General features: G+C 44.1%; 3 non-coding genes across 3 annotated transcripts; all 3 read left to right on the forward strand.

Annotated features, from left to right (window-relative positions):
• The first annotated feature begins 630 nt into the window (after positions 1–630).
• Positions 631–702, forward strand: trnaa-ugc (transfer RNA alanine (anticodon UGC)). The gene has a single exon. It is a non-coding gene; the product is annotated as a tRNA-Ala (tRNA).
• Positions 703–8,068: 7,366 nt separating this feature from the next.
• trnaa-ugc (transfer RNA alanine (anticodon UGC)) lies at positions 8,069–8,140 on the forward strand. Its single transcript has one exon. It is a non-coding gene; the product is annotated as a tRNA-Ala (tRNA).
• A 5,309-nt stretch (positions 8,141–13,449) lies between these two features.
• On the forward strand, positions 13,450–13,531 carry trnas-aga (transfer RNA serine (anticodon AGA)). The gene has a single exon. It is a non-coding gene; the product is annotated as a tRNA-Ser (tRNA).
• The last annotated feature ends 212 nt before the right edge of the window (positions 13,532–13,743 follow it).

Genomic DNA, 13,743 nt, shown 5'->3' on the forward strand with positions numbered 1-13,743 from the left:
TACAAGATAGGAGCACTCTCTGAATTATTATACAGAACGTTATGAAGTTAATAACATCTCCGTCTGCTTAGGCCACGAACCTATCAATCACCCTTGCTGTGAACCACTTCTGAAGGTCCAAGACGCCGACTTCTACAAAGAAGGGATCCGTATGCTCCACGACCACTGGAGTAAGTGTGTAAATATAGGAGGTGACTATGATGAACAATAAATGTGCTAGGTTTTCTAAAATTGACTCTTTCTATATTAGGTCACGAAATTATCAATCACGCTTCATATGTGACAAAAAGCTTCTCTTTCATACTTTTCACAGACATCAAATCATTACACTGTGCATTGAGAGAAAACAAGGTAAATCAATAATAAAATGTAAAATAAAGTGTAGCAGCGATAGAGAAAGCACAGTGCGGATAAACAATAAGCTGGATTGTCATAAGGAAGTCTATTGTGAGGTCAAGCGTCCAACATTTTTCACTAGGAAACCATTCAATGGACATAACAGCGAGACTGAAACGATCCTTCAGAATTTGGTACGTGCTTTCTGACCGTGGACGTCAGCCATTGTCTGTGTTGCACTGCTCAATTATGATACGCAGGATGGATTGGACTGAACATTACTGTACTTTATGTGGGGTTGTAGCTCAGTGGAAGAGCGCATGCTTTGCATGTATGAGGTCCCGGGTTCAATCCCCGGCATCTCCACGCTAGTGAGCATTGACTTTTGAACAAAAAAAGCTCAAAGCAAGACACACAAAATGCTGGTAGAACGCAGCAGGCCGGGCAGCATCTATAGGAGGAAGCACTGTTGACGTTTCGCCCCGAGACCCTTCGTGTTTCCCTCCTGCTTGTCTTTTAAAGATCAAAGCAGTCGGCACAATGACGGTACAGCGATAACGAGACGGCACACCTTCACACTAGACCGGATAAATCCGTAACCGAAGGTTTTTCTCTTCGTTTCGACCCTCCGTCCACACTGAAAAGCCGTTTTCTTCCCCCCAAAACAGTGCTTTTTTAAAGCCCCCACCAGAATGTGTAAATCTGAAACTGCCGGATTGGCTGGAGAAGTGTGGACGGGGTAACCGGAGAAATCTAAAAACGCTGTCATGATGTGCCTGAACAGATGGCGACATTTCATTGTTTTCTTGAACGCAACCCAATAATTTCAGAACAGACGGCCACGAGACTGAGGCCAGAAGAGTTAGAAAAGCACTCACCAAATATTTTCTCCTATAAGTTACTGAATAAATAAGTATACTTACTTTGCCCTGTTTCTGTCCTTGCTTGTATAAAGGTGGATTACCTATTTATGCAAGTACTTCTCTGATAATAGATGTGTAGCAACCTAATGTAACACTGTATGTAAATTCAAGAAAATACTCATGCAGACATGTTTTATAATTTAACAAGGAGTTTTTCTTAAAGCAACAGAGTTAGTCAGGTTTTCAATTTTCGTCGTCAGCCGGGTCACACTATCCGTGAACTCCCTGTCGGTTGCCGCCATCCGCTCCAGTATTTGTGTTGCTTTAGTTTTAACGCTTCCTGCGTGAGAGCCAGCATCTGTCCGTCGTTTAAGATTTTCTAGTCTGTATATTATGAAATGCGCACCGCGACTTTCACAGCAAGATTCGACACCAAATATGTCGCTTGTCTTCGTTAGAAGTGTCCGGCGCATGCGCAGTAAGAGGATATTCGCCGAAATATCCGTTTTAATGTGGACAGAATTATTTTCAAAAAATCTTAATGTAGACGCCTATCGTGGGCGCCTTGCTCTCCGCTGCATGAAGCTGTGTCTGGTATGGAACAGAAAATACTGGAAGCACTCATTACCTCAAGAAACATTTGTGATTGATGAAAAGGGATTACACTTTCTGATCGTGACACTCAATTAGAAATGGTGAGAGAAGAAAATAGCTTTCATTGTCAAAGAAGGTGAGAAGTTGGGGGGGGGAAGTGAAAAGGGGGTCATCTCTGATAGGGCGAGACCAATACATGATGGCGGTAAGACAAATTGGAAAGAGAAACACTGGACTAAAATAGCCGAACGACGAGCAGAAATGATCGTTTGATAGAGACAGAAATAATGTGGCTGAGTGATTCCAGGCCGAGACGTTTATGAAGCAAGTGCTGAAGAACAGGCACAGCACACGCCGATTGCTGAAAATACAACCCGGGTGAGCTGATTGAAAGGCAGCTATGCTCATCCCTATACCACTATCGCTCCATGTTGCTGGAGTTTCGAGTAGTGAAGCGTCTCCCATGCTCCATGTGATTCCACAGACCCCGAGCTGCTCTCTGTCGGATCAATCCTCACTCTGCAGCAGGTTTTATTGCGGCCAGTTGACATCGCCATCCTCAAACAGAGGGAGTTATACAACATCCAATGAGCATTCACCAGCGATCGGACTGAGTGAGAGCCGAACTCTCAGGGAGTCTGAAGGACTGCAAATCGTGCCAGCCTCTCACATCAGCACATGAGAAAACAAATTCTGATTTTTCAGGTTCTATAGAAAAGCCGATGAATATGTAAGTGTCAGTAGAGTTTCGGACAAAATAAAATAACAACCAACAAACAATTTGTTGGGATTATACTGCAATTTTCTCCATAGTTCTTAAAAGATTGAGGAGCAGATCTGCTGGCAAATCGCACAAAAATGTTACGTGGACAGGGTTAGAACTATCAGATATTTCAATTTCTCCAAAGCTGATAGTCCCAGTAGTGTTGACAGTTCGTCAATGGAACTAGGTTAGGAAATTCACTCTGTAAATTGTAAATAATCAAAACTTTACTGTCTCTTGATAAACTAAAACGTAACTATGTCGACACTGTGCAAACAACTTAGAACAAGAATTCTGCTGTTCAATCTGTACCAGTACTCACTCAGAGTGCATTTCCCATCTATAACAGCAAACTAGGGCATCTCAATTGGCCAAGAGCTCGATCCTTTGTTCACACAATCACCGACTTGGGGGTTGTTCCCTGCGATGGTGGGTTTCCGGAAAGTGTTATCGCTGCAGCGCATTCGAAGCTTCCATTTTATATTCATAGTTTCCGAACAGTTATCCTACTCCAGTGTCATTGGCTGCAGGACATCTGATTAGTTTGAATTCTCCTTTTCGTTGACTCTGCTCCAGGCTAGCATCCATTTATTGTCCTCTTCCCGGTAAGCGTCCTTCGGTAATTTATGGCTCTTTGTTCCCTTTAGTAATTAGTTTAAATCACTCCAGAACGGCATTGACCCCAACATTCACACTTTTGCATGTTACGTTATATCAAAAGCAACTCACAAATAACGTCTCATTTGGAAAAGATTTCTTAACCCGCAGATTACCGGAAGCAACTTTGTGTTTGTTACAAAACACAAAAATTTTCCTCTCACAAAATGGAAGATGTAAAACGGTTCCACAAAATGACATCTTCATTTCCAAGCACATGGCTGGTCCAAATATACTTGATCTGTCTGCTTCCACTGTCCTTGACCCATTCGATTTCGATGTTATCTTACATATTTTCAATCCTCCGTGGCCAACATCTCCTCTTTTTCGATCCACAGAAAATCCTGGGGATCATATTACTGTTAATATGTCTCAGTGAATATGGCACAGAAGGAACAATGTGCAGTCTTGCGTTTGGTTATATATTTGCTTCATCCACTTTTACGTCGGCCTTTTAAATTAATACTCTGATTTATAAAGCCTGTTGCTGCTCTTTGCCTTACATTCATTAAGATTTGCAGCTCAGTGGTGTGGAACCGTCAGACAGTCCCCGCTCCCTTTCTCCCTGACGCAGCTCCCCGCAATGAGAATAAATCGAGGAATGGTCAGACATATCTTCATATAGATAAGGGATGAAAGGGCGTGCGTAGTGATCGGGAAGAGAAAATGAGATTAGGTGAGCGAGCGGGATCGAAATGAATGGCGGAATTGGCTCGAAAAGCCGAGAAGCCTACTCCGACTTCTATTGTCTATATTTCAACTTTCAGCCATTGTGATCACAGTCTCCGGCAGAAGATATCATCGTTCATTTGCCACTGGGGAAGTGGCTCAGTGGAGGAGAGCGTGTCTGAAGTCCAGGGTTCAAACCCAACGTTCCAACACTGTTGTTTGTGAAGTTTGAAAACTGGGCGGAAAATCCCAGATGAAGAAATTTTCCCTCGCGATGGTTGGCCTTTCATTGCCGTCGTTGAGACGTCGGGATAAGTCTGTGACACGTTGGAAAGTTAAGAATCGTTCCTTGCTGTATATCGGTAGGGGAATTCTGAAAACACCCCCGCTTTAAGTGACGGAAGCTCGGCCGTGATGTTCTCAACATTAGAGCAACAACTATAATTCTCATTGAAACCTACTGAATGTTGAAGGACCAAGATAAGGTGGACTTGGAGAGGATGTTTCCTATGGTGGGGGTGTCCAGAACTAGAGGGCACAGCCTCAAAATTGAGGGGCGACCATTTAGACTGAGGTAAGGGGGATTTTGTTTTTAGACAAAGTAACAAATTTGTGGAATGCTCAGTTGCAGACTGCGGTGGTGGCAAGTGTATGGGGTTGAGTGGGAACCGGGATCAGCAGTGATGAAACGGCGGAGCAGACTTGATGAGCTGAAGGACCGCTTTCTGTTCCTATGTCTTATGGTTTTAGGTCTAACTAAATCCCAATGAAGGGATTTTTTGAGGGATGTGTTTGCGATGCGGAAAATAAGTCAGCATCTAAATCCGTTCACAGGGAGACGAGGTGAACTTCTGGTTCAACTTGGAATCCAACATTTGTTCAATGATCAGGACAGGATGGGAACGTTAATGGGAACTCGGGGTTGAACGCAGTGAATCCCGAGTGTGGCTCAAAATGTCGTTTTTTTCTAAGCAGCCCCACTAGAGGAATGAATTGTCCATGTTAACAATTAAATAAGGTAAACCACATTCAATGGCGAAATATCGGGAACGAGGTGTAAGATGGGATAAAGCATGAACGGCACAGAGAGAATAACTGGGTGGTCCAGAAAGTGAGTAAGAAAGAAACGAAAGTGGAGACAGAAAGAGGTAAAGCAAGGAATTATCAACAGAAAGTGAAGTAATTGGGTATGAATAAGCGGGAAAGATGGAATTGATTCAACTTGGATAGACACAGACTGAAACCCAGACATATACAGACACAGACACAGACCCAGACAGGTACAGATACAGATAGGTCCTAAACATATACAGGCACGTAAACAGACACAGACAGAGATGCAGACATTATACAGAAACACACTGTGGTATGCACAGACATTGACAAGACAATGACATATACAGGCACCGACACAGACACGGACATATACATAGAGCCAGACATATATAGGTACGCAAAAACACCCATCCACACCAAGACACACACGCGGAAACACACACAGAATCACACACACACAAACGCAAGAGATTGCATATCATTCATGGGATAGTACGTACACAACGCTAGAAGAACTCAACAGGTCAGGCAGCATCCGTGACAAAAGAGTAGCCAACGTTTCGGGTCGAGCCACTTCACCAGGAATGGGGGATGGGGGTAGAAGAGAGGACCGAAGCCCAGTAATAGAGATAGGGGAGGGTGTAGGTCCTAGAAGCGCCAGGTGGGAAACCAATCAGAGGAAACGTAAGGGGGTGGGGGTGGGGGAGTGGATACGCATGAAAGAACTGTAGAGATAAAGAAGCAGAAAATTGAAAGGGGAGAGAGGCAGAGAGGGACCTGGGATAGGGGAAGGGGAAATGGGAGGGAATGACCGGAAATTGGAGAATTCAATGTTCAAACCATCAGGCTGGATGCTACCCAGACAGTAGATGAGGTATTGCTCCTCCAACGTGAGTTTGGCCTCATTATGGCAGTAGAGGAGGCCATGTATGGACATATCTAGATGGGAATGAGTGGCAGAGTTGAAGTGGGTAGCAACCGGGAGGTCCTGTCTATTGTGACCGATGGAGCGTAGGTGCTCGACGAAGCGGTCCCCCAACCTGTGTCGTGTCTCGCCAATGTAGACGAGGCCGCACCGGGAGCACCGGATGCAATAGACAACTCCAGCAGACTCGCAGGTGAAGTGTTGCCTCACCTGGAAGGACTGTCTGGGGCCCGGAATGGTGGTAAGGGGGAAGGTGTGGGGACAAGTGTAACATTTGCGCTTGCAGGGATAAGTGCCAGGTGGGAGTTCTGTGTGGACGGCCGTGTGGACCGGGTAGTCGCGGAGGGAACGATCCCTGCGAAAAGCTGAGAGGGGTAGGGAGGGAAAGATGTGCTTAGTGGTGGGGTCCTGTTGAAGGTGGCGGAAGTTACGGAGGATAATGTGTTGAATCCGTAGGCTGGTGGGGTGATAGGTGAGGACAAGGGGAACCCTATCCCTGTTGTGGTGACGGGATGATGGGTTAAGGGCCGAAGTGCGGGAAGTGGAGGAGATGCGAATGAGGGCATCTTTGATGACGCCAGAAGGGAAACCACGATCCTGAAAGAAAGAGGATATTTGAGAAGTCCTGGAACGGAAAGCTTCATCTTGGGAGCAGATGCGGTGAAGACGGAGGAACTGGGAATAGCCGATGGCATTTTTGAATTGAGCAGGGTGAGAGAAGGTATAGTCAAGATAGTTATAGGAGTCAGTGGGTTTGTAGAAGATGTCGGTGGATAGTCTGTCTTCAGAGATGGAGACCGAGAGATTAAGAAAGAAGAGAGAAGTGTCCGAGATGGATCAAGTGAATTTAAGGGCTGGGTGAGTTGGAAGCAAAGTTGATGAAATTGACAAGCTCAACATGGGTGCAGGAAGCAGCACCAATGTAGTCGTCAATGTATTGGAGGAAAAGTTGGGGAGTGTGCCAGTATAGTCTGCTGGAGTCATCTATTGCATCCGGTGCTCCCAGTGCGGCCTCCTCGACATCGGCGAGACCCGACACAGATTGGGGGACACCTGGTGGTATGAACATTGAATTCTCCAATTTCCGGTAATTCCCTCCTCCTCCCCCTTTCCCTATCCTAGGTCGCTGCCTGCCTCTCCCCCCTTTCAACTTTCTGCTTCTTTATCTCTACAGCTCTTTCATGATTATCACCTCCCCCTCCCCCTTTATCTTTCCTCTGATTGGTTTTCCACCTGACGTCTCCAGGCCCCACCCCCACCACAATCCCAATTGTTGGGCTTCGGCCCTCTCTTCACACCCCCCCCCCCCCCATTCCTGATGAGGGGTCTCGGCCCGAAACGTTGGCTACGCTTTTCTCACGGATGCTGCCTGACCTGCTGAGTTCTTCCAACGTTGTGCACGTATTCTTTGATCCATAGCATCTGCAGTTGAATTTTCGAGAATTCATGGAAGAGCAATGTTTTTTTTTTCATAGCAGAGTGGCGCAGCGGAAGCGTGCTGGGCCCATAACCCAGAGGTCGACGGATCGAAACCATCCTCTGCTATGTCAGCTGCTGCAAACAACAATTTTCTGCCAGTGCGCTATACAGCACTAGGACATCCCATCAAAGGTAGCTTCAAGGAAATCCATTGGTTTCGGCTGGAATGTACTTTTATCTGTTATCCTTTTTCACTTTTGCGGAGGTTTCTATTTGGTTGGAAAGATTAACCTATTGTGCATTGAGATATCTTAATGTCATCTATTCCCTGCAGGCCAGGCATCTATGGAAAAGAGCGCACTCCTCCTTTCCGGCCGAGTCCTTTCATCAGGACTGGAGAAAAAGATGAGAAGACCTTGCACAGGAGTCTCTCTCTCTCTCTCTCTCTCTCTCTCTCTCTCTCTCTCTCTCTCTCTCTCTCTCTCTCTCTCTCTCTCTCTCTCTCTCTCTCTCTCTCTATTTTCCAAATCGTTCGCTGCATCGATTTCTCAGACAATAAATCCTGATTGAGAATGCGCTTCATCCCATTGCACAATCAAGCACAAATAGGAGCGTGTCCACTGGCCTGCGCACGAAAAAGAAGTAGCTGAATCGGAAAGGATTCCCGAGTCCTCTCCGGTCGCAGAGGAAGAAATACTTGTTATTATCTGTGTTATCAATGACTACACTGTATCTCAATTGTGATATGCAGAAAGGTTTGGACCTGAACATTTCTGCATTTTAAGTGGGGATGTAGCTCAGTGGAAGAGCGCATGCTTTGCATGTATGAGGTCCCGGGTTCAATCCCCGGCATCTCCACGCTAGTGAGCATTGAATTTTGAACAATGCAAACGGAATCATTAGGTGTGCTTTGGCATACTGTTGGTATAGTGATACAGCAGCAGAATTAGTCTCAACGTGGATAAGACTAAATCAGGAAGGTGCAGGCTGACCGCTCATTACCGCAAATAAATGGCTCCTCAAGAGAGAGAGAGAGGACCACCAAAGCCGCCCACAGAGATCACCAAGAAATCACACGGGTGTGTCCACCTCCTGAGGAGACTGAAGCCAGTGAGACTTCCCCTGCCACTAATCTAACATAATTTTTATTTGACTTGAGCTCCATTGAAATAGATCTAACCACTTGATAAACCGTCTGGTACGAGAATGGCAAGGCATCCGACTGCAAGACTCTACAGAGAATAGAGATTCTAAAATTGAGACCCAGTGATCTGCAGTCCATTTAGAACTGATGGATTTCTGTCCTTCATTCGATCATATGGGCGGATTGGGAGGTGAAAGAGACTCGAGATTGTTAAAATAAATCCCGGAGAGTGGGTGTATTCTCCGCTGCACCTCAGACTGCCGTCGCTGCTCGTTACGTCGAAGACTGACGAAAGTAACATACACAATTTGGAGGAGAATTTCAGTAGGCCAAGCGGCATCTCCGACCGAAACATCGACTGTTTACTCCTCCCCATAGATGCTGTCTGTCCTGGTGATTTGCTCCGACATTCTGTGTTCTGAATTTGCAACATCTGCAGAATCTCCTGTGTTTATAACCTAAGTAACAGCCGCAGACAAAGAGAAGGAAGGCAAGGAGACACAGAGGGAGATAACCAGTGTGTCTGACTGCGGGGCCGTAGGAATAGGGTCAGAATGATAATGAAAATCACATCCGTTGCTGAAATGTCGGGAACGAGATATCCGGCTGGGTCGGAGAACAGAGACCGGATAATAACCGGATGGGGTAGGAAGCGATGAAAAGGGAAATGAGGACGGGGAGGAAGGTAAAAGCGTAAGAAAGACACGACGGAAATTAGACAGGCAAAATATTCCAATAAACAAAACAATACACAATCGAGGTAAAGCGGCAAGATTAACAAAAAAAAAAGACAGGAGAAGAACAGAGATATCTAGAGGTCGGCAGATCTAAACCATCGTCTGTTATTCTTCTGCAGAACATTTTACCGCAAATCGCCGTCACGTCACTTGTGTACACAACACACTTTTCAATAAAAAATAAGGACTTGTGCTTCCAACTTAAATTTCCGTCCACTCACTCCATCTCTTTCTGAGAGTTGCTGAGAACTTCGCGGGTAAAACGACAATTCCTGGTGTTCTCAGCGATTGCCTTGTTCTCCGCGGCATGAAGCTCTGTCTGGTATTGAACTGATTGAACAGAGAATACTGGAAACACTCATCACCTCAAAAAACATTTGTGAGTGATGAAACGGGAGTAACCTTTCTGATCGTGACACTCAGTCAGAAATTGTGAGAGAAGAAGATAGCTTCCAGTGTCAAAGAAGGTGAGGAGTTGGGTGGGAAGTGAAAAGGGGGACATTTCCGAATGGGCGAGACCAATACAAGATGGCGGTAAGGCATTCGGAAAGAGAATCACTGGGTTAAAATGGCAGACGAATGACGGGCAGAAATGTTCATTTCATAGAGATGGAAGTAACGTGGCTGAGTGAATCCAGGCCGAGACGTTTGTGAGACAGGTGCTGAAAAACAGGTACAACACTCGGCGATCGCCGGAAATAGAACCCGGGTGAGCTGTTTGAAAGGCAGCTATGCTCATCCCTATACCACTATCGCTCCATGTTGCAGGAGTTTCGAGTAGTGAAGCGTCTCCCGTGCTCCATGTGATTCCACAGACCCCGAGCTGCTCTCTGTCGGATCAATCCTCACTCTGCAGCAGGTTTTATTGCGGCCAGTTGATATCGCCATCCTCAAACAGAGGGAGTTATACAACAGCCAATGAGCATTCACCAGCGATCGGACTGAGTGAGTGCCGAACTCTCAGAGAGTTGGAAGGGCTGCAAATGGTGCCTGTCTCGCATGTCAGCAAATGGAAAAACAAGTCCTGATCGTGAATTCTCTTTAGAAAAGCCGATTAATATGTACGAGGGTGATTGGTAAGTTAGTGGCCTACGGTAGAGGAGATGAGTAATACAGCTCTCGTTACATGTACAAGCAGGTCAATTCTTTGACTGATTACTCAGAATACTGATGTTAATAACTCATCAGGGGTGATTGATAAGTGAGTGTCTTAAGGTAGAAGGAAATGAGTTATTAATTCCCGTTACATGCACCAGCAGGCCAACACTTTGAGTGATTATGCAGAAAGTTTGAAGTTAATAACTCTTCTCCTTCCACCGTAGGCCACGAATTGATCAATAACCCCTGATGAGCTATTAACTTCAAACTCTCTGCACAATCACTCAAAGAGTTGAACAGCGTGTGCATGCAACGAGAGCTGTATAACTCATCTCCATCTACCTTCCGCCACGAACCTATCAATCACCTCTGCTTTGGACATTTTCTGGAGGGCCAAGATCGGTACGTTCCACGACTCTGGACTAAGTGTGTAAATGTAGGAGGGGACTATGTTGAAAAATAATTGAGTTAGATTTTCTAAAACTGACTCCTTTTACCTTAGGGCACGAACCTATCAATCACTCCTGTAGGTGTGAGTTCAGTTTAGGAATAAATAAAATAATATCCAACAACCTCTTTGCTGGGATTGTACTGCTATTCTCTCCATAGTTAGTGGAAGTTTGAGGAGCAGATCTGCTGGCAAATCACACAGAAATGTCATGTGGATAGAGTTACAACGATCAGACGTTTCAAATACTGCAAGATTAACCAGATCATTTTAATGTAACATTAGAAATAGAATTTCTGAAGTGCATCTGGAAGAGTATTTTTGTTCCAGTCCATCTATAGTCCAACTGGTGTTGACAGTTCGTCAATGGAACTAGGTTAGGGAATTCACTCTGTAACTTGTAAATAATCAAAATTCGCACTTCACTGTCTCTGCATAAACAACAACGTAACTATGTCAATACCGGGCCAATAACTTAGACCAAGAATTTTGCTGTTCCCCCAGTACCAATACTCACTCAGACTACTTTTCCCAACTATACCACCCAATTAAGGCATCTCAGTTTGCCAGGTGATCGATCGTTTCTTTTCCCTGTCACTGACTTTGGGGTTCTTTCTTGCGATGGTGGGTTTCCGGAAAGAGTTATCGCTGCTAGCACAGTCGAAGTTTCCACTTTTATATTCATATTTTCTAATTCAATTGTCCCATTCCAGTGTAATTGGCCGTAGGTCATCTGATTGGCTTGAATTCTCCCTTTTGTTAGCTCTGCTTCAGGCCAGCATCCACTTATTTCCCTCTTGCCAGAAAGTGTCAATTGGCAATTCATAGCTCTTTGTTCACTTAAGTAACCAGTTCAAATCACTCCAGACAGGCATTGACCCCAACATTCACACATTTGCATGTTATATTATATCAAAACAACTCACAAATAATTTCTAATTTGGAACAGATTTCTTAACCCGCAGATTACCTGAAGCAACTTTCTGGTTGCTTTAAAACACAGAAATTTTCCTCTCACAAAATGGAAAATGTAAAGCAGTTCCACAAAATGACATCTTCATTTCCAAGCGCATGGCTGGTACAAAGTCACTTGATCTGTCTGCTTCCACTGTCCTTGAGCCATTCGAGTTCGATGTTATCTTACATATTTTAAATCCTCCGTGGCCAACATCTCCTCTTTTTCGATCCACGGAAAATCCTGGGGATCACATTACTGTTAATATGTCTCAGTGAAATGGACACAGAAAGAACAGCAGCATCAAGAACCATATCAAAAAATACAGAAAAGGATTTAAAGATATTATCCGAACAAAAACATGAAGAAACATGATAAGTGTACCCTATTTCATACCATACTGTATATCGGTAATTTAACGGAAATTAGTATTATTGGTATATGGAGTTTAGGAAAAATGGTACATGGATTTTAGGGAAATAGAGCCCTCTGCGTAATCCAAGGTAACTTCTAAAGTAAGTACATATACAGCACAACATGCGGGCAACAGAAATAAATGTGTTTATTTATTGCGAGCATGGTGCTCGCAAACACTGAAGTTATTAAAGTTGCTCTAAAACACACACTGGGGAAAATACCATTGGAAACCACTAGAACAAAGAGCAAAGCAATGGCAACATGTGAAGTAATACACATCAAAGGATGTGAATTAACGTTTAAACCACATTTCCAAACTTTATTCCAAAAGGGATGGATTCTGCAAAACATCATTGGCTAAACCGACATGATATCTAATAGTCATTGATGACACATCCCATTGTTTAATTTAGTAAATGACTCTAACTGACTCTACCGGAATATAAAATATATGTGGAAGAGCACTGGATATATATATATAAAAGTTAAATAGGTAGTCTTATAAAACGTTTGGATAACACCTACCTAATTTAATTGAAACTTAGAATTTCCATCTTGTCAGATATGCTTGAAGTAGCAATGCGAAAAATATTATTCACCACACCAAGCATATCGACATACATTAGCCTAATTTCCTTTACACAATCTTGGTTCAGTTCTTTGCTAATTCGTCCGTACTACATGCAGCCTTCAATGGAGCCTTCTACCATTATGAGGCCACTCATTAGTAGAATCCCAACACCAATCGTTTCTGAACTGCAGCGTGTCTTAATAACACCTGTGTGTTTAATCCATTGATAGATTGTCTCCCTTGGCTCGCTCACAACATCTGTCCAGACTGCAGTTAAGTGAGAGGTAACTTAATAACAACATTGACCAAAAATATGATTTTATCATATCTGGTTCATTACACAACAGCAAATTCGGAATTGCTTATTCCCTTCCACACATTCATCAACTTGATTTCCCATCTATATGCCTATTGGAATATTTCATTCCGTCTACGGTAACATTGCCTTTTTTACATGTTTTTTTCTAACTGCCGCTATAAAATGTAGACCACATCCATGGCTACAATTCGATAGCCTATAAAAAGTCTCCCGTCTAGGTATTCTTACACGAGCCGTTTCTTAATTCCCCCACAAGGATTCTACACCTTCCGATCCTACACTGCTCTGACTGAGATTCCATCTGTCCAATTCAGTGTACTGATTTCCCGGTGAAAGGTTATCAAGCTGAACGTGAATTCCGTTTCTCTCTTCACAGACGTTAACACATCTGCTGAATATTTCTAACAATTCCCGCTTTTAGTTCAAGATAAACCCCGTTTATCTGACTTCGGGATTTGAATCCAGCTTTGAAGAAATTTTAGTCGTGGCCGAGTGGTTAAGGCGATGGACTAGAAATCCATTGGGGTTTCCCCGCGCAGGTTCGAATCCTGCCGACTACGTGTTTATATCGGTTTTGACTCTCTGATCCCTTCAAGATACAGATTGTGAAAAGAAACACCGATCACTGTTCGCCGCCTGCAAAACCAGGAAGATCCCTGTTTTCCACATTTATTCGGGTAGCCTCTACTATGCAATCGGTCAGCCGCTGAATTATGCTGAATTAAAAGAAGAAATTGAAAGACTGTTGAAAGACATTACATAGAATGTCCCA

Source organism: Hemitrygon akajei, chromosome 28, assembly GCF_048418815.1.
Source record: "Hemitrygon akajei chromosome 28, sHemAka1.3, whole genome shotgun sequence".
Classification (NCBI taxonomy): domain Eukaryota; kingdom Metazoa; phylum Chordata; class Chondrichthyes; order Myliobatiformes; family Dasyatidae; genus Hemitrygon; species Hemitrygon akajei.